General features: G+C 42.9%; 1 pseudogene; it reads left to right on the top strand.

The window, feature by feature from the left end:
- Positions 1 to 26,886, top strand: part of LOC135561636 (uncharacterized) — a 69,702-nt pseudogene that overhangs the window by 8,543 nt on the left and 34,273 nt on the right.

Genomic DNA, 26,886 nt, shown 5'->3' on the forward strand with positions numbered 1-26,886 from the left:
TTGAATTGCAACTACTTTGTCTCTATACTGACGCTTTGCTTGTTTGAATGCCTTCGGTCATGTTTCCAGTCGCCTTGCCATGATTAAAAGTGGTTGTTCGCGCTTTCAGTTTTGCCCGAATGCTGCCATTAATCCACGGTTTCTGGTTAGGGAAAGTTGTAATAGTCATACGGCATCTCTGATGCACTTGCTAATAAACTCGGTCACGGAGTCAGCGTATACATCAATGTTGTTGTCTGAGGCGAGGGAGGGCTTTGTATGCATCGCGGAAGTTCAAGTAGCAATGATCCAGAATTCTGCCAGCTCGTGTCGCAGATTCGATATGCTAATATAATTTAGGGAGTATTGATCTTAGGTTAGCTTTGTTAAAATCCCCAGCTACAATAAATGCAGCCTCAGGATGTATAGTTTCCAGTTTACAGAGTCCAGTGAATTTCTATCAGGGCCGACGAGGTATCTGCTTGGGGGGCGGATATACACGGCTGTGACTATAATCGAAGAGAATTCTCTTGGACGATAATGTGGTCGGCATTTGATTGTAAGGAATTCTAGGTCAGGTAAACAAAAGGAGTTCCTGTATGTTGCTGTTAGACCATGAGTCGTTAATCATAAGGCATACACCCCCACCCTTCTTCTCACCATAGAGATGTTTGTTTCTGTCGGCCCGATGCGTGAAGAAACCGGGTGGCTGTACCAACTCTGACAACATATCCCAAGTGAGCCATGTTTCCGTGAAACAGAGAATGTTACAATCTCTGATGTATCTCTGGAAGGCAACTCATGCCCTAATTTCGTCTACCTTGTTATCTAGAGATTGGACATTGGTGAGTAATATCCTTGGAAGTGGTGGATGGTGTGCTCGTCGTCTGACCAGTAGGCCGCTCCGTCTGCCTCTCCTGTGGCGACCGCGTTGTTTTGGGTCAGCCACTGGGATAAGATTGCATGTCCAGGGTCGAGGTCTGAACAAAGGATCCACTTCGATCCACAGACGTATTCCTGGTCATAATGATGGTAAGTTGACATCGCTTTTATATCCAATAGTTCTTCCCGGCTGTATGTAATAACACTTGAGATTTTCTGGACTAACAATGTAGGAAATAGTACATAATAAAAACAAATAAGTGTATCATTTTCTAAGGACCCGAAGCGAGTCGACCATCTGTCGGCGCCAGCTGATTCTCCTCAGAGACATGGAGGAAGAGGAAGGGGACAATGCTGTGAAGGCATGCTGTGAGGTAGGCCAACATACAGCCCTGATGGGGAGCATGTGCTGGAGGATGACTCATGTTGTCAACTGTCTGAATGTGGCAAACAGAGATCGTCTAGAGAACACCGTTTGTCTCTCTCTCACAGCACTTGTTCTACACACAAACATTTCACTAATTATGTTTAGGGTATTAGTAGCCAGTAAACACTTGTTATCAGGGTGGGAATAGTTTTGAAATATAATGACCAACATCTTTCAAGCACTGTGTTACTCACATAGCTGTTATGATTGTTGCTATAGCCATTGCTCTTGAGTACACAGAGAAACTGTTTAACACTTCAATTGCGTGTTTGTGTTTATGGTTGTGTTTATGAAAGTCACGGGTAATATTAGATTATGAAAAAATGTGTATTTCGATGAACACCTGCAGTTTCATTGGTTTGTTACTGTAGGCGGTCTGCTGCTGCATGCTCTCATGTGGAGCACAAAAGAACTGCGGTTATTCTTAGAAAAAGTGATATTAATTATATACTGTATATATTTTTTCAAAGATAAGTGTTTTGGAAACCTCAATCTCTTTATGATACTATCCTAAACACAAATATAAACGCAACATGCAACAATTTCACCGATTTTACTGAGTTACATGCTGACCAGACCGGACAGTCGCATGCGCAAGCGCCACAAAATAAATGTAGAAATTCACGTTATTCAATCATTGCACCCACATTGCTCACGCTCGCCAACGAGCATCTGCGATGCCAAGTGCTAAAATAGAACTCCTTTCTATTTGCTGATGAATGTCTTGCTCGAGCTGTGTATGCATCTGGCTCATCTCTGATGCTCACAGGCAATGTGTATTGGAAGAGATTTCTGAATGTTCTTCGCCCAGCATACACCCTTCCAACCAGACATGATTTATCTACTAATTTGCTGGATGCAAAGTTCAACAGAGTTCAAGTGAAGGTCAAGCAAATCATAGAGAAAGCAGACTGTTTTGCAATCATCTTTGATGGGTGGTCGAATGATCGTGGGCAAAGAATAATTAACTATATCAACTCCACCCCTCGACCAGTATTCTACAAGGGCACAGATACAAGGGACAACAGACACACCGGTCTCTACATTGCAGATGAGCTGAAGGCAGGCTTCAATGACCTTGGACCACAAAAGGTATTTGCACTGGTGACAGACAATGCTGCGAACAAGAAGGCTGCTTGGTCTAAAGTGGAGGAATCCTAGCGACACATCACACCCATTGACTGTACTGCTCATGAATTGAATCTGCTCCTCAAGAACATCATGGCACTGAAAACAATGGATACACTCTACAAGAAAATGCCAAAGAAATGGTTAAGTATGTGAATGGTCATCAAGTTATAGAAGCAATCTACCTCACCAAGTAAAGTGAGAAGAATAAGAGCACCACATTGAAGCTTCCCAGCAACACGTTGTTGTCAACATGTTTGACAGTCTCCTGGAGGGGAAGGAGTCTCTCCAAGAAATGACCATATCACAGTCTGCCGATATGGACAGCGCCATCAAGAGGATCCTCCTGGATGATGTATTTTGGGAGAGAGTGGTAAGCAGCCTGAAACTCTTGAAACCTATAGCAGTAGCCATTGCACGGATTGAGGGAGACAATACCATCCTGTCTGATGTTCAGACTCTGCTTGCAGATGTAAGAGAAGAAATCCGTACTGCCCTGCCCACTTCACTGCTGCTCCAAACAGAGGAAACTGCCGTTCTGAAATACATCAAAAAGCGTGAAGACTTCTGCCTGAAGCCCATAAACACTGCAGCGTACATGTTGGACCCCAAGTATGCTAGCAAGAGCATCCTGTCTGGTGCAGAGATCAACAAGGCCTATGGTGTCATCACTACCGTGTCTCGCCACCTTGGCCTGGATGAGGGCAAGGTTCTTGGCAGTCTGGCGAAGTATACTTCCAAGCAAGGGCTTTGGGATGGAGATGGAATATGGCAGTCGTGCCAACATATCTCATCAGCCACCTGGTGGAAGGGACTTTGCGGATCTGAGGCTCTTTCCCCTGTTGCCTCCATCATCCTCCAAATCCCACCAACATCAGCTGCCTCAGAGCGCAACTGATCCTTGTTTGGGAACACACAACAGGCTGAACACACGCAAACAGGCTGACCAATACAAGGGTTGAAAAATTGGTGGCCATCTGGGCAAATTTGAGGCTCTTTGAGCCTGACAACGAGCCATCCTCAACAAGGTTGGAAAGTGACAGTGAAGATGAGGTCTCAGAGTCTGATGTTGAAGAGGTGGACATTGAGGAGGTCCAGGGAGAAGACATGGAAGCCTGAGAGGAAGACAAGCAAATCTTTAGTTTCTAGACTATAATTTTACAGATGTATGTTCAATGTTTTTGGGAGATGCGATGGATCATTGGGGATCATTCAATATTCCCTTTTGTTCAGTGAAGTCATCCCATGTAAAGAGTCAACTCATTTAATTACATTTCAATTCGTAACTAAATTGTTTAAAAAAAAATCTATTGGAAGGATTTAATCGTTTGCAATTATATCTACTTATGAGAAGGTAAAAGGTTTATGTTTCTGTCTCCATATGATATGGTAAATCTATCCAATGCAAAAAGTATCTACATTTAAATGGTATTAATATTATTTTTCATATATTTCCGTTAATTCCCACGGAAAGTTTCCATCTCCTGAATATTCCCCAAAATGTGCAAACCTAGGTGTGACCAACTTTTGTCTCTCAGCGTGGCACATCTCCTTCACATAAAGTTGATCAGGCGGTTTATTGTGGCCTGTGGAATATTGTCCCAATGTTCAATGGTTGTGCGAAGTTGCTGGATATTGGAGGGAACTGTAACACACTGTCATACACAACGATCCAGAGCATCCCAAACATGCTCAATGGATGACATGTTTGGTGAGTATGCAGGCCATGGACGAACTGGGACATTTTCAGCTTCCAGGAATTGTGTACAGATCCTTGCGACATGGGGCCGTTCATTATCATGCTAAAACATGAGGTGAGGGCGGCAGATTAATGGCACGACAATGGGCCTAGGATCTCGTCACGGTATGCATTCTCAGCATTCAAATTCCCTTCCATAAAATGCAATTGTGTTCACGCTTCGTAACTTATACCTGCCCATACCATAACCCCACAATCACCATGTGGCATTTTATTCGCAATGTTGACATCGGCAAACTACTTCCCCACACAACACCATATATGTGGTCTACGGTTGTGAGGCCGGTTGGACGTACTGCCAAATTCTCTAAAACTTTGGAGGCAGCGTATGGTAGAGAAATGAACAATCAGTTCTCTGGCAACAGCTCTTGTGGACATTCCTGCAGTCCGCATGCCAATTGCAAGCTCCACAGACATCTGTGGCATTATGTTGTGTGACAAAACTGCACATTTTAAAGTGGCCTTTTATTGTCCCCATCACAAGGTGCACCTGTGTAATGATCATGCTGTTTAATCAGCTTCTTAATATGCCACACCCGTCAGGTGGATGGATTATATTGGCAAAGGAGAAATTCTCACTAACAGGGATGTAAAGAAGTTTGTGCACGGAATTTGAGAGAAATATGCTTCTTGTGCGTATGGAACATTTATGGGATTTTTTTTCCAGCTCATGAAACATGGAACCAACACTATATGTTGTGTTTTATATTTTTGTTGTGTGTGTGTGCACTTCAGGACACTGGGTAGCTCTGTTTCGTCGTGTCTCATCCTAGATAAATTCTAAATCAATTCTGTTGTGCTCCTGTACATCCAGTACCTGACTGATTTGTCTGTTTGTGCTTCTATAAATTAGACTGTCCTCTTTTTACATTCACATTCTATCATTCTACTGCATTCATATTAGATCAGTCTACTGTATTAATACATTTATCACTAAATAATCACACACCAAAAAATGGTACCTGGGCATATAACTAATACGCTATAATATTATTCAGATGGGTCATTTTCAAGTTCTTGGTTTGTGCTGTAGTTGGAAGCTTTATGGCTCAACTGTTTGCTGATTTAAATTTTCTCCTGCTCACTCATGTTCATGCACAGAGATCATAGTGTAAAAGGATTTGGCTCCCTCTGTGGAGGCACTACTGAGATCTATGAGTTTACAGGACAGTCACGCATTGTGAGGCAGAGGCAATTGCTAAATATTTGGCATTTTGGAGATTTCTTGGCAAGACTCATGGAGCAGATTCCAGTTGCAAGAAAGAGTTGGATTTAGAGTACCTTTCGTAAATAGCTTGTAATTTGTGACAGTAGTTTGGATGGGAGGTCAACTAGTCAAATTTTATTTTTAAATTATAACCTGAGGGTAGATTCTTAAGTCACGTTTTGAAGATATAGGGTCTGCCAGTATTTATATTTATTGACTTTTTTTGGGGCTCAACCCTTTTCTTTTGTTGTTATTTGGGGGAATTGTTGTACCCTTGCTACTTGGAGATAGGGACTGCTTGTCTTATACTTCAGCCTATATATGTAATTTTCTTCCCTGAACCAGAAAAACAAGACTAGCTAATTCACATTGACTCCAGGCTGCAACTGCTCCTTCCTGTTGAAGATTTCCTGTCTGTGTGTCCAAAGCCCCGACCCTGACCACAGCCTTCCCCAGACCTAGGTACTGTACAGCCCAACTGTCTACTGCCTAATAGGTCTGGGTGCCATTTAACAAGTCAAAACACCATCTATGCCTGCAGAGAGTCAAGGTCATTAAAAACTTCTTCAGGATCGGTGGGTCCCCTGCGGGACTGTTGAGCTAACGTAGGCTAATGCGATTAGCATGTGGGTGTAAGGAACAATAACATTTCTCAGAACATAGACATACAGTTGAAGTCGGAAGTTGACATACACCTTAGCCAAATACATTTAAACTCAGTTTTTCACAATTCCTGACATCTAATCCTAGTACAAATTCCCTGTCTTAGGTCATTTAGGATCACCACTTTATTTTAAGTATGTGAAATGTCAGAATAATAGCAGAGAGAATGATTTATTTCAGCTTTTATTTCTTTCATCACATTCCCAGTGAGTCAGAAGTTTACATGCACTCAATTAGTAGGCCTCTTTGCTCGACACACGCTTTTTAAGTTCTGCCCACAATTGTTCTATCGGATTGAGGTCAGGGCTTTGTGATGGCCACTCCAATACCTTAGTATGCTTGGGGTAATTGTCCATTTGGAAGAACCTTTTGCGACCAAGCTTTAACTTCCTGACTGATGTCTTGAGACATTGCTTCAATATAGCCACTTAATTTTCCTTTCTCATGACGCCATCTATTTTATGAAGTGCACCAGTCCCTCCTACAGGAAAGCACCCCCACAACATGATGCTGCCCCCCCCCCGTGCTTCACTGTTGGGATGGTGTTCTTTGGCTTGCAAGCCCCCTTTTTCCTCCAAACACAAAGATGGTCATTATGACCAAACAGTTCTATTTTTGTTTCATCAGACCAGGGAACATTTATCCTAAAAGCACGATCTTTGTCCCCATTTGCAGTTGCAAACCATAGTCTGGCTTTTTATGTAGGTTTTGGAGCAGTGGCTTCTTCCTTTCTGAGCGGCCTTTCAGGTTATGTTGATATAGGACGCGTTTTAATGTGGCTATAGATCATTTTGTACCTGTTTCCTCCAGCATCTTCACAAGGTCCTCTGCTGCTGTTCTGGTATTGATTTGCACATTTCGCACCGAAGTACGTTCATCTCTGGGAGACAGAACGTGCCTCCTTCCTGAGCGGTTTGACGGCTGCGTGGTCCATGGTGTTTATAATTGCGTACTATTGTTTGTACAGATGAACATGGTACCTTCAGGCGTTTGGAAATTGCTCCCAAGGATGAACCAGACTTGTGGAGGTCTACTTTTTTTGTGAAGTCTTGGCTGATTTCTTTTGATTCTCCCATGATGTCAAGCAAAGAGGCACTGAGTTTGAAGGTAGGCCTTGAAATACATCCACAGGTACACCTCCAATTGACTCAAATGATGTCAATTATCAGAAGCTTCTAAAGCTATGACATCATTTTCTGGAATTTTCCAAGCTGTTTAAAGGCACAGTCAACTTAGTGTATGTAAACTTCTGACCCACTGGAATTGTGATACATTGTTTGTAAAAATTACTTGTGTCATGCACAAAGTAGATGTCCTAACCGACTTGCCAAAACTTGTAACGGCTCTCTTCTATCTCCTCCTCAGACGAAGAGGTAGAACAAGGATCGGACCAAAATGCAGCGTGATGATGATTCATGATATATTTTAATGAAGGAATACCTATACAACAGAAACTACAAAAATAACGAAATGAAATAATGAAAACCGAAACAGCCCTATCTGGTGCAAACACAAAGACAGGAACAATCACCCACGAAACACTCACAGAATATGGCTGCCTAAATATGGTTCCCAATCAGAGACAACGATAATCACCTGACTCTGATTGAGAACCGCCTCAGGCAGCCATAGACTACGTAGAAACCCCACAAAACCCCTAAGACAAAAACACACCACAATAACCCATGTCACACCCTGGCCTGACCAAATAAATAAAGAAAACACAAAACACTAAGACCAAGGCGTGACAGAACCCCCCCCCTAAGGTGCGGACTCCCGGACGCACCTCAAAACCATAGGGAGGGTCCGGGTGGGCGTCTGTCCATGGTGGCGGCTCCGGCTCGGGACGTGGACCCCACTCCATAAATGTCATAGTTCCTCCCCCTCGCGTCCTGGGATAATCCACCCTCGCCGCCGACCATGGCCTAATAGTCCTCACCCAGAACCCCACTGGACTGAGGGGCAGCTCGTGACTGAGGGGCAGCTCGTGACTGAGGGGCAGCTCGGGACTGAGGGGCAGCTCGGGACTGAGGGCCAGCTCGGGACTGAGGCAGCTCGGGACTGAGGGGTAGCTCGGGACTGAGGGGTAGCTCGGGACTGAGGGGTAGCTCGGGACTGAGGGGAAGCTCAGGACTGAGGGGCAGCTCAGCACTGAGGGGAAGCCCAGCACTGAGGGGAAGCCCAGCACTGAGAGGAAGCTCAGCACTGAGGGAAAGCCCAGCACTGAGAGGAAGCTCAGCACTGAGAGGAAGCTCAGGCAGGTAGTTGGCTCTGGCAGATCCTGGCTGGCTGGCGAATCTGGAAGAGTCTGGTTGACTGGCAGATCTGGAAGAGTCTGGTTGACTGGCAGATCTGGAAGAGTCTGATTGACTGGCAGATCTGGAAGAGTCTGGTTGACTGGCAGATCTGGAAGAGTCTGGTTGACTGGCAGATCTGGAAGATTCTGGCTGACTGGCAGATCTAGCTGCTCTGGCTGCTCTGGCTGCTCCATGCAGACTGGCAGCTCTGGCTGCTCCATGCAGACTGGCAGCTCTGGCTGCTCTATGCAGACTGACAGCTCTGGCTGCTCCATGCAGACTGGCAGCTCCATGCAGACTGGCAGCTCTATGCAGACTGGCAGCTCTGGCTGCTCCATGCAGACTGGCAGCTCTATGCAGACTGGCAGCTCTGGCTGCTCCATGCAGGCTGACAGCTCTGGCTGCTCCATGCAGACTGGCAGCTCAGGCTGCTCCATGCAGGCTGACAGCTCTGGCTGCGCTGAACAGGCGAGAGGCTCCGGCAGCGCTGTAGAGGGGAAAGGCTCTGGCTGCGCTGAACAGGCGGGAGGCTCCGGCAGCGCTGTAGAGGAGAAAGGATCCGACAGCGCTGAACAGGCGGGAGGCTCCGGCAGCGCAGGAGAGGAGGAAGGCTCTGACTGCGCTGAACAGGCGGGAGACTCCGGCAGCGCTGGAGAGGAGGAAGGCTCTGATAGCGCTAGACAGGCGGGAGACTCCGACAGCGCTGGAGAGGCGAGGCGCACTGTAGGCCTGATGCGTGGTGCTGGCACTGGTGGAACTGGACCGAGAACACGCACAGGAAGCCTGGTGCGGGGAGCTGCCACCGGAGGACTGGTGTGTGGAGGTGGCTCTGGATAGACCGGACCGTGCAGGGGTACTGAAGAACCTGAGAGCAGGGCTGGCACAGGACGTGCAAGGCTAGGTAGGTACATAGGAGGCCTAGTGCGTGAGGCTGGCACAATTTTCACCAGCCGACTAACACGCACCTCAGGACGAGTATGGAGCGCTGACACGCTCCGTCGGACGAATATCGTACCTAAAGCACCAAACTAGCAACTCCCTCATTACTCTCTCCTCCACTTTCCCCATTAACTCCTTCACAGTCTCTGCTTCGCTCACCTCTAACACCGGCTCTGGTTCTGGTCTCCTCCTTGGCTCCTCACGATAAACAGGGAGAGTTGGCTCAGGTCTGACTCCTGACTCTGCCACACTCTCCCTGAGCCCCCCCCCCCCAATACATTTTTGGGGCTGACTCTCGGGCTTTCTTCTGCGCCGCCGTGCTTGTCTCTCCAACTCCATTCTCCTATAACCTGCTTCGCACTGCTCCAGCGAATCCCAGGGGGGCTCCGGCACTCTCTCTGGGTCGACCGCCCACCTGTCTATATCCTCCCAAGTAGTGTAGTCCCGATATTGTTGATCCTGCTGCCGCTGTTGCTTTTCCTCATACCAGCACCTCTCAGCTCTCGCCGCCTCCAGTTCTTCTTTGGGGCGGCGATATTCTCCAGGCTGATCCCAGGGTCCTTCTCCGAACAATTCATCCTCCCATGTCCGTTCCTCCTTTCGCTGCTTCTGCTGTCGCTGTTGCCTGTTACCACGCCACTCGGTCCGGGTGTGGTGGGTGATTCTGTAACGGCTCTCTTCTATCTCCTCCTCTGACGAAGAGGTAGAACAAGGATCGGACCAAAATGCAGCGTGATGATGATTCATGATATATTTTAATGAAGGAAAACCTATACAACAGAAACTACAAAAATAACTAAATGAAATAATGAAAACCGAAACAGCCCTATCTGGTGCAAACACAAAGACAGGAACAATCACCCACGAAACACTCACAGAATATGGCTGCCTAAATATGGTTCCCAATCAGAGACAACGATAATCACCTGACTCTGATTGAGAACCGCCTCAGGCAGCCATAGACTACGTAGACACCCCACAAAACCCCTAAGACAAAAACGCACCACAATAACCCATGTCACACCCTGGCCTGACCAAATAAATAAAGAAAACACAAAATACTAAGACCAAGGCGTGACAAAACTATAGTTGTTAACAAGACATTTGTGGAGTGGTTGAAAAATGAGTTTTATTGACTCCAAACTAAGTGTATGTAAACTTCCGACTTCAACTGTATCTGATATTGCCTACCCAACTACATCATCCCCATATTGCTTTGTTTATTTTGGTCCTTTGTACCCCAGTATCTCTACTTGCACATCATCTTCTGCACATCTATCACTCCAGTGTTTATTTGCAAAATGTTAATTATTTTGCAACTATGGCCTATTTATTGCCTTACCTCCCTAATCCTACTACATTTGCACTAACTGTATATAGATTTTTATATTTTGTCATTGACTGTACGTTTGTTTATCCCATGTGTAACTCTGGCCAGGTCGCAGTTGTAAATGAACTTGTTCTCAACTGGCCTGCCTGGTTAAATAAAGGGGAAATATTAAATTCTTGTTAATCCAACTCCAATGTCTTATTTACAGTAGCTATGAATACTATGCTATGACAGTGAAAGAATACTATGCTATTGTTTTAGGACTGTGCACAGTTTTGAACATGAAAAGTCTTAAGGATGCGCAGAATATAGTTCCCATGCAGGAACACCAACAGCGGAAATTCAGAGCGCCACCTATAGTTTTTGATAAAACTCAAACTTTCATTAAAAGACACATTCAAGGTAGTGAATTAAAGCTACACTCGTTGTGAATCTATCCACCAAGTCAGATTTGTAAAATGCTTTTCGACAAAGGCATGAGAAGCTATTATCTGATAGCATGCACCCTCAAAATACTGCAACGTCACCTAACATGTCATAAGGTGAAAGCACCAATTTGTAAGTCGCTCTGGATAAGAGCGTCTGCTAAATGACTTAAATGTAAATGTAACATGACAGATTTTGCGGTAGCCGGCGCTACCCAAAACGCAGAAATAAAATATAAAACATTCATTACCTTTGACGAGCTTCTTTCTTGGCACTCTTAGATGTCCCATAAACATCACTATTGGGTCTTTTTTTCGATTAAATCGGTCCATATATAGCCTAGATATAGATCTATGAAGACTGTGTGATCAAGGAAAAAACTGAGTTTGATAACGCAACGTAATTTTTTTAAATTAAAAAAGTTGACGATAAACTTTTACAAAACACTTCGAAATACTTTTGTAATGCAACTTTAGGTATTAGTAAACGTTAATAAGCGATCAAATTGATCACGAGGCGATGTATATTCTATAGTTGTATGTCTGGAAATAATGTCCGGGTAAATCTCAACCAAAATATCCGGTCGGAGACCGGAAGAAAGGCGCTGCCTTGCGTCAGTTTGACCAAGAAAACAATCGTAGGCAAATGACAAGACTGTTGACATCGTGTGGAAGCTGTAGGTATTGCAAACTCGGCCCCATTTAATGTGGGTCACGTTTAACAATGGGTTGAAGTGGCGCATGGATATATTTTCCCATTTTCAGTGATCAGATTTTCCTGCACTTTTCGATGAAACGCACGTTCTGTTATAGTCACAGCCGTGATTCAACCAGTTTTAGAAACGTCTGAGTGTTTTCTATCCACACATACTAATCATATGCATATACTATATTCCTGGCATGAGTAGCAGGGCGCTGAAATGTTGCGCGATTTTTAACAAAAAGCTGCGAAAATGCGCATGATCCTTAACAGGTTTTAATAAACAAATTAGGCACATTTTGGCAGTCTTGATACCAAATTTTGAAAAAAAAATGCAATGGTTAATTGGATCAGCCTAAAACTTTGCCCATACACTGCTGCCATCTAGTGTCCAAAATCTAAATTGCAACAGGGCTGGAATAATACATTATGGCCTTTCTCTTGCATTTTAAAGACGATGGTACAAAAAAAGTGTTTTTCTTTGTATTATCTTTTACCAGATCTAATGTGTTATATTCTCATACATTCCTTTCACATTTCCACAAACTTCAAAGTGTTTCCTTTCCAATGGTACCAATAATATGCATATATTTGCTTCAGGGCCTGAGCTACAGGCAGTTAGATTTGAGTATGTCATTTTAGGCAACAAATGTTTTTTTAAAGGGCCGATCCTTACGAGGTTGTAAGACTTTTATAACAAGGTTAACACAGTGGGGCATCAACTACAGACTTTTATAACAAGGTTAACACAGTGGGGCATCAACTACAGACTTTTATAACAAGGTTAACACAGTGGGGCATCAACTACAGACTTTTATAACAAGGTTAACACAGTGGGGCATCAACTACAGACTTTTATAACAAGGTTAACACAGTGGGGCATCAACTACAGACTTTTATAACAAGGTTAACACAGTGGGGCATCAACTACAGACTTTTATAAAAGCTCTGTTTGTTGAGCCCCAGGGAGACCCACTTTCCTTATTGTGGAAGAGTTGGATTTATGTTGGTAGTTTGCACCCTAACTTTAGAGTTCTTAAATTGAGTCATTTTACACAACACCCACCAATTTAAATGCAACATAATTGCATTTAAATTGTCCTAAAAATAAACATATTTGTCTGAACATCAGCAATTTGTGGGCTAGTTTAAGTTGCTGCTCGACTGAGCTCGAGAATTGCCCAATAAATATTTTTTCACTTTTCAGATGTTGCATGCACAAATCCGACTGACTCTTAACCATCGCTAATGCAGTACAACAAAGTATATTGTTTTAATATTTTCAATCTGTGTTTGAGGCAAAGGACAATGGCAACGATTTCACGTAATAAAACTACCACAATGGAACAGGAACATTGTGTCCATTGATTCACATGAGGATTCCAGTATCTCCTTGTGTGTTGTTTGAACTTAATGTTCTGGGGTTGCATGATCACTTTTCTGCTCATTAAAACCATATGTGATTCTTGGAAGTCAACTCCCAACTGTTTGTTCACCATTTCAACATTGACTGTCTCATTTATCTTAGATTTGAATTTCAAAGAGAGAATAAGTCTAATTTATTCAGCTTCTACACTAGGAAAACTGATGTTGCAAGTCTTCATTCCCTGTTCTTTACTGTTCCTTTCTGGATGTTACCCCGCTACCACTTTTCTTCAGGTTACATACTCCATCTAAGGTAGATTAGACTGAGAGCTTGTTGAGGAGCCTAGCTAAGACTTGGCAAGGCATATCTGACTCCTGTGGCTCTGCTCATTTACTGGATTTTTACAGAAGAGAAATCAAGACCACAAGACAGTAATGGTCAAAATCAGTATTGATACCCCTTCGGTAAAGACCATTTTTAAGTCCATTGAATTGGAACCAGATGAACTTTTGTCCTCACTTTAGTGACTGCTCCGAGACATGAGATCACTCAGAATTACCTCAGAACCTTATCGCTAAATTCACCAGGACAGATGGCATGCTCATCAGTTGTGTCATCTGTAGAGGCCATGTAGCCAGTGGTGGAAAAAGTACCTAACTGTCATGCTTGAGTAAAAGTAAAGATGCCTTAATAGAAAATTACAAAAGTAAAAGTCACCCAGTAAAATTATACTTGAGTAAAAGTCTAAAAGTATTTGGTTTGAAATGTACTTAAATCATTTCTAATTCCTTACTCTTTTAAAATGTATTTATGGAAAGCTAGGGGCACCTCCAACACTCAGACATCATTTACATATGAAGCATGTGTGTTTTAGTGAGTCCACCAGATCAGAGGCAGTAGGGATGACCAGAGATATTCGGTTGATAAGTGCGTGCATTTGACTATTTTCCTGTCCTGCTTGTTTTTGAAGTCATAAAACGTTTTGGGATGAATTTCGAGCATTTAGGGTATCATTTAATTATGTCCCTCATCACAGCTTGAAAAAAGAATGGCCATGGAATCCCAGTGGCAAGTTCATGTTTCATTACATCCTGAGTATTTATTGTGTGGAGTAGAATCTTTGCCTGTTCGATTTGGCCTTTTTTTCCCCTTCCATGCTCCCACCAAAGGCCTATATTTTCTCAACCATTCAAAGAATATTAGTCACAGAATGTGGCACTGGAGAACATTCAAAGTTTGGTGTTGAGAGGTAAAAATAGTAAACTCAGCAAAAAAAGAAACGTTCCTTTTTCAGGACCCTGTCTTTCAAAGATAATTCGTCAAAATTGAAATAACTTCACAGATCTTCATTGTAAAGGGTTTAAACACTGTTTCCCATGCTTGTTGAATGAACCATAAACAATTAATGCACATTCACCTGTGGAACGGTCGTTATGACACTAACAGCTTACAGACGGTAGGCAACTAAGGTCACAGTTATGAAAACTTAGGACACTAAAGAGGCCTTTCTACTGACTCTGAAAAACACCAACAGAAAGATGCCCAGGGTCCCTGCTCATCTGTGTGAATGTGCCTTAGGCATGCTGCAAGGAGGCATGAGGACTGCCGATGTGGCCAGGGCAAGACAGGACGGACAGCTGATCGTCCTCGCAGTGGCAGACCATGTGTAACAACACCTGCACAGGATCGGTACATCTGAACATCACACCTGCGGGACCGGTACAGCATGGCAACAACAACTGCCCGAGTTACACCAGGAACGCACATTCCCTCCATCAGTGCTAGACTGTCCGCAATAGGCTGAGAGAGGCTGGACTGAGGGCTTGTAGGCCTGTTTTAAGTCAGGTCCTCACCAGACATCCCCGGGAACAACGTTGCCTATGGGCACAAACCCACCATCGCTGGACCAGACAGGACTGGAAAAAAGTGCTCTTTATTGACAAGTCGCGGTTTTGTCTCACCAGAGGTGATGGCGGGTTCGCGTTAATCGTCGAAGGAATTAGCATTACACCGAGGCCTGTACTCTGGAGCAGGATCGATTTGGAGGTGGAGGGTCCGTCATGGTCTGGGGCGGTGTGTCACAGCATCATCAGTCTGAGCTTGTTGTTATTGCAGGCAATCTCAACGCTGTGCGTTACAGGGAAGACATTCTCCCCCTCATGTGGTACCCTTCCTGCAGGCTCATCCTGATATGACCCTCCAGCATGACAATGCCACCATGCACAGAATGAGCAGTATGGCGGATTTCCAGCAAGACAGGAATGTTAGTGTACTGCCATGGCCAGTGAAGAGCCCGGAACTCAATCCCATTGAGCACGTCTGGGACCTGTTGGATCAGAGGGTGAGAGCTAGGGTCATTCCCCCCAGAAATGTCCGGGGACTTGCAGGTGCCTTGGTGGAAGAGTGGGGTAACATCTCATAGCAAGAACTGGCAAATCTGTTGCAGTCCATGAGGAGAAGATGCACTGCAGTACTTAATGCAGCTGGTGGCCATACCAGACTGTTTCTTTTGATTTTGACCCCGCTTTGTTCAGGGACACCTTATTCAATTTCTGTTAGTCACGTCTGTGGAACTTGTTCCGTTTATGTCTCAGTTGTTGAGTCTTGTTATGTTTATACAAATATTTACACGTTAAGTTTGCTGAAAATAAACGCAGTTGACAGTGAGAGGACGCTTCTTTTTTTGCTGAGTTTATATGCGGTGCTATGTTGCAAGTGTGTGTGCCCGTAATTGAGGTTTTAGTAGTTTGATTGCCATGTCTTAGGGGCAGGGATTGAAGGTATTGTCAAAAAGGTCAACAATATGCCAAGTCGTGCTGCACTTCTGTCAGAAAGAAATGTATTTTTTCTTTCCCTTGCTTAAAGGCCCAGTGCAGTTAAAAACATAATTTCCCTGTGTTTTATATATATTTCCACACTGAAGCTGGAATAATACTGTGAAAATGATGATAATGCCCTTTTAGTTTAAGAGCTGTTTTTAAAAGGCCGCCTGATGTGTCAGCCTGTTTTGGTGGGATGGAGTTTTGGCCTGCCTGTTGATATCACCAGGCGGTAAATTAGTTAGAGTTCCAAACCTCTCTGCCAATAACAACTATTTTTCATTTTTCCACTCCCAGACAGTCATGGCAAAATTCTTGCTTGAGAAATTGCTCTTTGCTAAGAAGATATTTTTGTTTATTTTTGACCATTTTAATTGAAAACAATCTAAATACATTTTCCTAATTGTTACCCGGAAATGATTTGATATTGAGATTAAAACGGCTGCATTGCACCTTTTAATCTTGTTTCACAGTTATGGCATACATATTAAAGCAGGACTACAGTGTCAATACATCACTATCTACACCAATTTTTCATTCTGCCTCAGTGGCGGTAAATCCAAGAGTGGTCGTAAAATAAATATTATTTTGTTTTGTGGTTGCCTTTCGTCTCGGCAGTAGCTTGCACCAGTCTGACTCCTAATTGAAACAGTTTGGATGCACTGCTCTCCTGCTGTATACATACCGCCAAGTTACTGGAAAAAGTTTTTATTTTGGAAAGTTACATGCCAAGAGTGTGCAAAGCTGTCATCAAGGCAAAGGGTGGCTACTTTGAATAATATAAAATATAAAATATATTTTGATTTGCTTAACACTGTTTTGGTTAATACATGATTCCATATGTGTTATTTCATAGTTTTGATGTCTTCACTATTATTCTACAGTTTAGAAAATAGTAAAAATAAAGAAACTCTTGAATGAGTAGGTGTGTCCAAACTTTTGACTGGTACTGTATGTCTTGAGCATAAAGCATAATGTGTCTTTGAATAACACATGTTAACCTTCAAATAATTGTTGGAACAATCTCATTTCAGATCGATGACCTGTTACATTTGACATGGAAGAGGTAACTTTTTAATTTCCTTCCCAATGAAAGCTGATCAGTCACAGGGGATCATTGCTTAAATCTGGGACTTGAGATTGGTTAAATTCTTCTTCCATCTCATGTGCAGCCAAACCTAAGGGTTGAATTTCCAGAGGAAATAAAAGCATCCAACTTCAGCAACCCCAGAATTCCTGGTCATTTGTCTTAGCAGGATGTTGGTTGGCTGGTAGGGTTCACTCTCGTGTCCTGGCTGCTGCAGCAACAGAGAGTTAACCCCCCATCATGCCCAGATCCTAATGACAGCAAGGCTGCTCCACAAATGACACAACCATATCACTTTAATTGGAAGCATCAGGGCATAATGTTACAGTATACAATATGCAAATGGTGTGTAATAGTGTCTCCTTAATCTAAACATACCGATATTTGATATTTTTTTACTATTTTGGAGTCGGGTGTCTCAGACCAAGGCAAAAAAAATACATTTTTGTTCATGAGACTTTCTACTAGACTGAAATAGCTGGTCTTGTCTACTTCCTGGTTGGTATTCAGACATGCAGCCTTTGATTTAGTGGTGGCCCTAGCCCAGGTTGAGTTAGTTGAGGCAGACATTTGACTTTGAAGTTCTCTTTTTATACCTCCAGTCTAATGTAAAACACTGGTATGCAAGGGCTTGGTGGATATTGTACTGCTTTAAATGAAAGCTGCATGGATTCCTGAAATATCCATGTTGTTAAATGGCTCATAAACCAGAATAAGTCTGGTATTTGCTGATTTCAATAATCAATTGTATCCTGTCTCAGGTGGAGTATTTATAGTACGTAAGAAAGGCTCTCAAATCTTTCTCCTTCAATTATTTGCTCTTTGTTTTGGGAAGTGAACCTAACTGTGCTCTGTGCTATATCGTTAACCTCACCTTGTTACGACTAGGTTTGGGTACCAAAAAGTTGTGGACATTGTCATGACTCTCCTGGTCGAGGATCAAAGGCCTCAGATCAGCTTGTCAAATGCCTGACAGCCAGACCACCCTCTCTCCCAGAGGATAGGAGGGGGGGGCTGGGATGGTTTTATGACACCTCACACCAGTCGTAAATCTTATGCAGCAGAGAACCCTCTCCTGCTCTTCAGTATCAACCAAAGGAATGCCTTTGTCTAGAGAGACTGTTGCCCTTCCAAAAATTCTAACGTCCATAAAGTGAATATTGGAACAATATTTCTAAGAATATACAGGAATGGTCAGTGGGGATCTAAAGAATAATCATGTCATATTGTTTTTCATTTTGTGATGTCATTAAAAACTGTATAACAGAAATACTGTACCTTGAAGAGCTTTCAACCTGACACAGTGTTACATTCTTTAAGTTGTGTAGGAAATATGAAGAACAATTCAACTAATTTTGTTAAGATAGGAATGTGATTTTAGTTTTCTAACGAGATCATAGTTTTCATGTCCTTTGCGTGTCAGTCTGATGGAACCGCCCTTTTCGACCAGTGTGCTTAAAAAGACTCGCTAAGAATTAACATATCAGACCAGCAGACGTGAAGAGTGAGCTAAATGTTACAAATGGTTCAAACTCCCAGACCAGAAAGCGTGCAGCTGTGGCTACACTTTGAAATGGTTGGTAACTCTGAAACTCAACAGGAGGTGAAGAAGAGAATCTCACTAGAACAGAACATTTGACAGTCTGCAGCTGTGTGTGTAAAGTGATCTAGAACTTTGACTCTCCGCCCGAGGAGTAAAAGAGGCGAGAAGCCCACCTCAGACAATCACTGGTACAGCTGATTAGCTGTCTTACATCAGATATCGAGAAAAGCGAATCTAACTATCCTACTACACTCATCACCATTGGAGACCGGACCACTAACAAGGACATTGTGACCTCTGGCGGACAACAGGAGCCTTACACCTATCGAGCCATTCCCCATAAAAGTATTGATTGGTTTCAACAGAGACAACCAACAAAAACATAAATACATTTCATTTCTTACCCAAACAGGTGGTGGCTCGTATGCAAGGTATATGGTTACTGTGAGCATAGTTAACAAATCTATGATATATTACCCTTTCTCTCTATTTTCCACACCCCCTTTTCCCATCTCTGTGTAATAAGCCGTCATATCTTTTCAGTCCAATAGGGACTTTTGTCTCATGTCAGCGTGTATGTGTATTCTGTGTTGTTAGTTAGTTAGTAAATAGATCATTAAATCAATTGGTGTAGAACTGAATAATCAGACAAGGCTGGGGTTCTTGCGGAACAAAAGAAGGTCACGACTATTCAGAATGAGAACTGATATGAGGTAATGATTAATAAGTGAATGTTATCAATATATAACTCATCTTTGTAGTTTAATTCGGGAGATGGTAACTCGTTAAACAACTTCTGCTGTGGTGTGCCAAATTCCAAATGAGTTCATTGTTACATGATTCATTTAATCGGGAAAAAATTAAACATAGTGGATTGAATAAATAACAGTCATCAGATTAATTAAAGTCGCGTCACGACAACATGGTTGTCTAGTTTTCTAAGACTGAGAGATCCTGGTTAATATAAACTGTTGGTGTCTATCATTACTGTACATGTACCAACCCCTTACAGTGTATTTCTGTCGTAATGCATGTTAAATCTAGAGGTGGGGACTGTTATGAGGGTCAGCTGTTGGGTGGTGCAGCTTTTACAGATCCTTATTACACATGCTATTTCTGCAGGAGGTGGCTGGGAGAAAATATAGCGGTCAACATGGCAGCAGATGCAATGGGATTTGACTAGGGACCAGAATTCTCAGTGACGGTTGTGATCACATCTGATCCTTCACGCAAGAATATCAAGGCCTTGTTTACATTTGCCTAGTAACTCCAGCGTTGTTATTGTTGTCTGCTGGCTGGCTATTTCTGATGTGTGAGGCTATGAGGTCACTGGGCTCTGATGAAACCCATGGTTTCACTGCACTAACTGGTGAGTCAGTGACCAACACAGAAACGCCCTGCTGACCACCACATGAGCAGTGTCTACTGTACTGTGCAAACTGGGCTTATTTGATACTCTTAGCAGATGTGGCAACATGTATATCTTCCCATCCCATCGCTCCAGGAGTTACAAATCACATAGAGACTTTGGAGCTAGTCTCATCTCTCAAGCAATCTCTCAAACAATCCCAAATTACTGCTCTATCCTAAAATGACCTAAATCGTTGTATTATAAGGCATATGGTTCCACATTTTCAGCACTATTGTTTGATTTTCTTTCCCAAGACCCAGTGTGTGCCTTGGCGTCAATAGGACTAGAGTAATTGACATGACAAAAAAGAGCCAGTGTAATTTATAACAGAACAATATCAGTTCCTCTAATCATTTGCCAATAGGATGATAAAGCAGATCATTATTTGCCTAAAATTAGAAGAAAATCTCACTCTTATATATAAAAAAACCCAGCAACAATACAAAAGGCATGTTCTGTTTCTGGGCAACTGCTTTAGCTTTAAAGTCTAACTCGTAGTAAATCGCACATTTTTAACTTGATCTGACGCAGTTCAGCACCAAGCCATTTAGATTAGCACGACCAAGGCCAGAGTTGACAAGGCGGTCAACTTCTATGGTCTGTCAGGGACTCAATATTAACCTTAAATTGAGGATAAAGTATAAAACAGGGTGGAAAAAACAGAGCCTTTGGAGCAGTTAGATGTCATCTGGTGGCACTTTTAAAGGGTCAATTAGAAGTTCAAACGATCCCTGCCACAGATTCAGTAAAAAGCTGAGAGATGGGGTTGGAGAAATGTAACCATTCTAAAATTCATAAACAACTATGGATGCAACCTGGACTGAGTCCATGATATACAAATTATAGTTTTAACCATGATTTGAGGCTTTACAGTGAATGTTTACATTTACTTTGTTTACAAACATTGGAGTCAAACAAGCTTACCCTTGGGGTTCTGATGGGGTACAACAGTTCAACTAAGCTCATGAGGCATTTATAAGTCATATTCTTCAAGAATCAATGGGCACATATAATTCATTTATACGTCCAAAATGGATGTAGCAACTGCTGATTGCCCCTTTTTGAAATGTTTCTTGCCTGAGTAAAGAGATGACTTCACACCCTTCCCTTCCCTAGCCTGTAATTCCAATGGATCAGGTTTATAGGCTCTTTATAAGCAATTTTCCCATTGGTGCTGTCCACAGGAGCACTGGTGTTTACTTCTTTGATTAACATTATTATTATTTTTTTAATCCATTCCAATGTTAAGAGTTTGATATAGGCCTAGACTAGCGACACAATGACAAATGGATTTAAGAAACAAATGCACAGCAAGCCATTTACACTATGCGTTCTGATTGCTTGCTTTAGGCAGTTTTTTATGGGAATATATTCCCTTTTAATTTTTATGGGAATCCATTCACCTTTCATTGCCTGACACAGTTGTAATAATATTATATACTATATAATATAGTGCCTTCAAAAAGGTTTTTCCACCTTTTTACTTTTTACACACTTTTTTTGTGTTACAGCCTGAATTTAAAATTGATTAAATTGAGATGTTGTCTCACTGGCCTACACACACATCTTCCATAATGTGAAAATCAGAATCAAAATTGGGTATTGCATGTAGATGGGTCAAAAAAATCTATTTAATCCATTTTGAATTCCGGATGTAACACATCAAAGTGTGGAATAAGTCAAGGGGTATGAAAACTTTCTGATAGCACTTTAGCTGTTCGTTCACCAGTAGGACAAGAAATGATCACATCCCTCTGTAGTCACTACTACCACAGACACTGCTCCCTGTTCAGCGATATGTGTCCAATCAATAAATGTTTTGTATAAGAGATTGTTAACAGCTGAAAATGTAGGTCAAATATTGCGCTCAACCACATTTGTGTCACTTAGTGTTTTGGGGGAAAAAAATTCTTGGGTCAGTAGGTCTAGCTCCAGATGCTTTGGAGAAGTATTAAAGAATAGAGCATGTTACTCAACTTATTAATGAGTCATTTTTGGCTAAAGTTATAGCTACTTCATATTGTTGAGGGGTGTAAAAGGGGGGGATGTCATTGGTTAGTGTTCTCCAGAGTCTCTCTAACCTTTAGCAGAAGTGCTGGGTTGTGATGTGTTTTAGTTGGTGAGAGAATAGCATGATCAGAGGCATTATATTACCCCTGATGTTAGTGTAGTTCCTGCTATGCCGAGAAATGTTTAGAAAATTGTACCCATGCATTCCTCCAAGCTTAACATATAGTCCAATTGTATTTTATGCCTGTTATGTGAGACATAAGACATGCAAGACATGATTTTGGACTAATATTGCATTCAGTGTTCTTTTTGGGTAATAGATAAACCATGCGGTTTTGATCTGCACATCAATGATTGCTCCAGACCACCCTCAGATCCCAAGAAAGAACTATGAAGTCCAGATGACCCATGAGTACATCTTCAAATACCTCAGGAATGTCCAGCAATCAGTGTGGCATCTGCTGATGATCCAGCACGCTGTTGTTAAAGACATGGAAGGAAAAGGTTCAACTTTGACACAAGTTAAATATGTTAATATATAATTGTTCTCCTGTCATGAGGTCTTTTTTAAGTGTATATCTTTTTTTTCTGTTAGTCAGGTCTCTGGTAAGTAGAGGGAGAGGGAGATCAGTGTGGGCTGTAGTGTATGTCTTTGTAGGTTGATTAGTGTGGGGTTCAAGTTTTTTTGCTATTGGGTTGACCTCCATGTCCAAATCAAATGAAGTTTATTTATATAGACCTTCGTACATCAACTGATATCTCAAAGTGCTGTACAGAAACCCAGCAAGCAATGCAAGTCTTGGCTAGGAAAAACTCCCTAGAAAGGCCAAAACCTAGGAAGAAACCTAGAGAGGAACCAGGCTATGAGGGGTGGCCAGTCCTCTTCTGGCTGTGCCAGGTGGAGATTATAACAGAACATGGCCAAGATGTTAAAATGTTCATAAATGACCAGCATGGTCAAATAATAGGTCTGGGACAGGTAGCACGTCCGGTGAACAGGTCAGGATTCCATAGCCACAGACAGAACAGTTGAAACTGGAGCAGCAGCACGGCCAGGTGGACTGGGGACAGCAAGGAGTCATTATGGCAGGTAGTCCTGAGGCATGGTCCTAGGGCTCAGGTCCTCCGAGAGAGAGAAAGAAAGAAAGAAAGGAGAGAATTAGAGAGAGCATACTTAAATTCACACAGGACACCGGATAAGACAGGAGAAGTACTCCAGATATAACAAACTGACCCTAGCCCCCTGACACAAACTACTGCAGCATAAATACTGGAGGCTGAGACAGGAGGGGTCAGGAGAATCCAGGGTTCACTCTACAGGTGGTGCTCTGACAGGGCCACAGCTGCATTTCACACCTCTGTCTGCGAGGTGGGGAGAAGGATTACGGGTCATGGGTGGCTGGGCAAAGCGTCAGTCTGACTGAGAGGCTCTCAGCCGGTGCTTCCGCACGGCATGGCGGACCCCAGAGCTCTCGCAGTGCAGCGCTTGTGGCGAGGCATTGAGAAAGGCCTTGGCAGATAGCCAGAGTCCACGTGGCACACCCCAAATACGAAGCTCTGCTGTAGCCCAGCCTGAGAGGGGAGCATGCTGTTCTCAAAACACCCACTCTGAGTGAGTCAGGCAAGGCTAGCTCCTGTTTTCATTGGTATGTTCAGCTTCCACTGGTCAGCGAAGAGCCCTGTCGGAAGTTCACCTTCAAGAATGCAAAATCCACATGGTTTATTTAATTTAGTAGATATGCAAAACAATGAATAACCTTTTCCAAGCTAGACAGAGTTAAGCATGTTAAGCGCTTGGGTGAGAGTTTAAGCCCCTGCAAGAGCATTAGTCTTATGCCATTGTGTTTTTAAGGTGTATTTTTTTTGTGCAAAATCAGTGACCGGAATGCCTTGTTTGCCTCCTCTTCAGTCTGTTGACAAGGGAATTATGCACTTCCTTTGGCTCCTGTCACCTGAATCTAGACTCCCGTAGTCAAGAATAAATCTAACATCAATATGCTTGCAAGCTGCTGCCATGTACTGACTGTGTAAGGATAAATATCTGTCTACTATGAGCATACACACCATGCTGCTTGATGGTAAGTGCAAATGTGACTTAATTAGTTTTCTTGTTGTTGCAGTTGGTGGTATAACGGCTGTCGTTGGTGGAAGAAGAGGAGGACCAATGCACAGCATGGTAGGTGTCCATTATTTTAATGAAACAGCGTGAATAAACAAAAACCGAAACAGTCCTGTAAGGTGATGAAGAAACACTAAACAGAAAATAATCACCCATAAAACACAGGTGGGAAAAGGCTACCTAAGTATGATTCTCAATCAGAGACAACGAACGACACCTGCCTCTGATTGAGAACCATACTATGCCAAACACGTAGAAAATATAACATAGAAAAAAGAACATAGACAACCCACCCCAACTCACGCCCTGACCAACCTAACACAAAGACATAAAAAAAACTAAGGTCAGAACGTGACAGGTGGGCTATATTTGCAGTGGTGTCTGTATCAATAGGATCCAGCTGTTGATATGGTGAGCAGCAGGACAGGTGGGACCCACATTGGAGCAGACACTACTCAGTGCTCAGTATCAGTCTCTGTGTCTGTTCTTCACCCCTGACAAATAAAAGATGTGCATGACGGCACGTGTCACTGGTTTAGGTGCCTGGTCAACAGACATCTAGGCCTATTGCTACAATCCTGAATAACCAAAAGTGACAGAATAAAATGCTTTTGGAAAGAATCTGTCATCATCCCCTTAAAGTAAGTTGTGTTGGAACTGAAAATACTTAAACTGATCATTCAAATCTGAATTATAATTTTCATGAATCATATACATGTATTTGATTTCATAAACAAAATGGAATCTCTTGGTTAGGTTAGGCATATCTAAATTAGCCAAATGCCAATGTCTTATCATTGTCTTTCCTGATATGCCATTGAATGGATAAAATATTTGCAAACAAAATCTAGGTCTGAGTTTATGTCACAAGATATAAACTCAGCAAAAAAGAAACGTCCTCTCACTGTCAACTGAGTTTATTTTCAGCAAACTCAATATATGTAAATATTTGTATGAACATAACAAAATTCAACAACTGAGACATAAACTGAACAGGTTCCACAGACATGTGACTAACAGAAATGGAATAATGTGTCCCTGAACAAAGGGGGGGGGGGGAAGGTTCAAAATCAAAAGAAACAGTCAGTATCTGGTGTGGCCACCAGCTGCATTAAGTACTGCAGTGTATCTTCTCCTCATGGACTGCACCAGATTTGCCAGTTCTTGCTATGAGATGTTACCCCGATCTTCCACCAAGGCACATGGAAGTTCCCGGACATTTCTGGGGGGGAATGGCCCTAGCCCTCACCCTCCAATCCAACAGGTCCCAGACGTGCTCAATGGGATTGAGATGCGGGCTCTTCGCTGGCCATGGCAGAACACTGACATTCCTGTCTTGCAGGAAATCCCGCACAGAACGAGCAGTATGGCTGGTGACATTGTCATGCTGGAGGGTCATGTCAGGATGAGCCTGCAGGAAGGGTACCACATGAGGGAGGAGAATGTCGTCCCTGTAATGCACAGCGTTGAGATTGCCTGCAATGACAACAAGCTCAGTCCGATGATGCTGTGACACACCGCCCCAGACCTTGACGGACCCTCCACCTCCAAATCGATCCCGCTCCAGAGTACAGGCCTCGGCGTAACGCTCATTCCTTCGACGATAAACGCGAATCTGACTATCAACCCTGGTGAGACAAAACCGCGACTTGTCAGTGAAGAGCACTTTTTGCCAGTCTTGTCTGGTCCAGCGACGGTGGGTTTGTTCCCATAGGCGACGTTGTTGCCGGTGATGTCTGGTGAGGACCTGCCGTACAACATTCCAGCCTCTCTCAGCCTATTGTGTACAGTCTGAGCACTGATGGAGGTTTTGTGTGTTCCTGGCGTAACTCAGGCAGTTGTTGTTGCCATCCTGTACCTTTCCCGCCTGGTGTGATGTTCGGATGTACCGATACTGTGCAGATGTTGTTACACGTGGTCTGCCACTGCGAGGACAATCAGCTGTCCATCCTGTCTCCCTGTAGCACTGTCTTACGCATCTCACAGTACGGACATTGCAATTTTTTGCCCTGGCCACATCTGCAGTCCTCATGCCTCCTTGCAGCATGCCTAAGGGACATTCACGCAGATGAGCAGGGACCCTGGGCATCTTTCTTTTTGGTGTTTTTTCAGAGTCAGTAGAAAGGCCTCTTTAGTGTCCTAAGTTTTCATAACTGTGACCTTAATTGCCTACCGTCTGTAAGCTGTTAGTGTCATAACGACCATTCCACAGGTGCATGTTCATTAATTGTTTATGGTTCATTGAACAAGCATGGGAAACAGTGTTTAAACCCTTTGCTATGATGATCTGTAAAGTTATTTGGATTTTTACGAATTATCTTTGAAAGACAGGGTCCTGATAAGGGGACATTTTTTTTGTTGCTGAGTTTATTTTTACATTACATTTTAGTAATTTAGCTCGATACTCCATTAGGAGGTAGGATTTCAGATGTTTTCAGAAGATAAGAAGGGACTCAGCTGCCCTGACGTTAGGGGGAAGCTCATTCCACTATTGTTATATTAAGGTCCTCTTTTTGATACTATATTGTGTTTGACATACACTACCATTCAAAAGTTTGGGGCCACTTAGACATACATGTCCTTGTTTTTTAAAGAAAAGCCCCCAAAATATTCTCCATTAAAATAACATAAAATTGATGACAAATACAGTGTAGACATTGCTAATGTTGTAAATTACTATTGTAGCTGGAAGCGTCTGATTTTTTAATGGAATATCTACATGGGCGTACAGAGGCCCATTATCAGCAACCATCACTCCTGTGTTCCAATGGCACGTTGTGTTAGCTAATCCAAGT

The sequence above is a fragment of the Oncorhynchus nerka genome, linkage group LG18, assembly GCF_034236695.1.
Source record: "Oncorhynchus nerka isolate Pitt River linkage group LG18, Oner_Uvic_2.0, whole genome shotgun sequence".
Lineage (NCBI taxonomy): Eukaryota > Metazoa > Chordata > Actinopteri > Salmoniformes > Salmonidae > Oncorhynchus > Oncorhynchus nerka.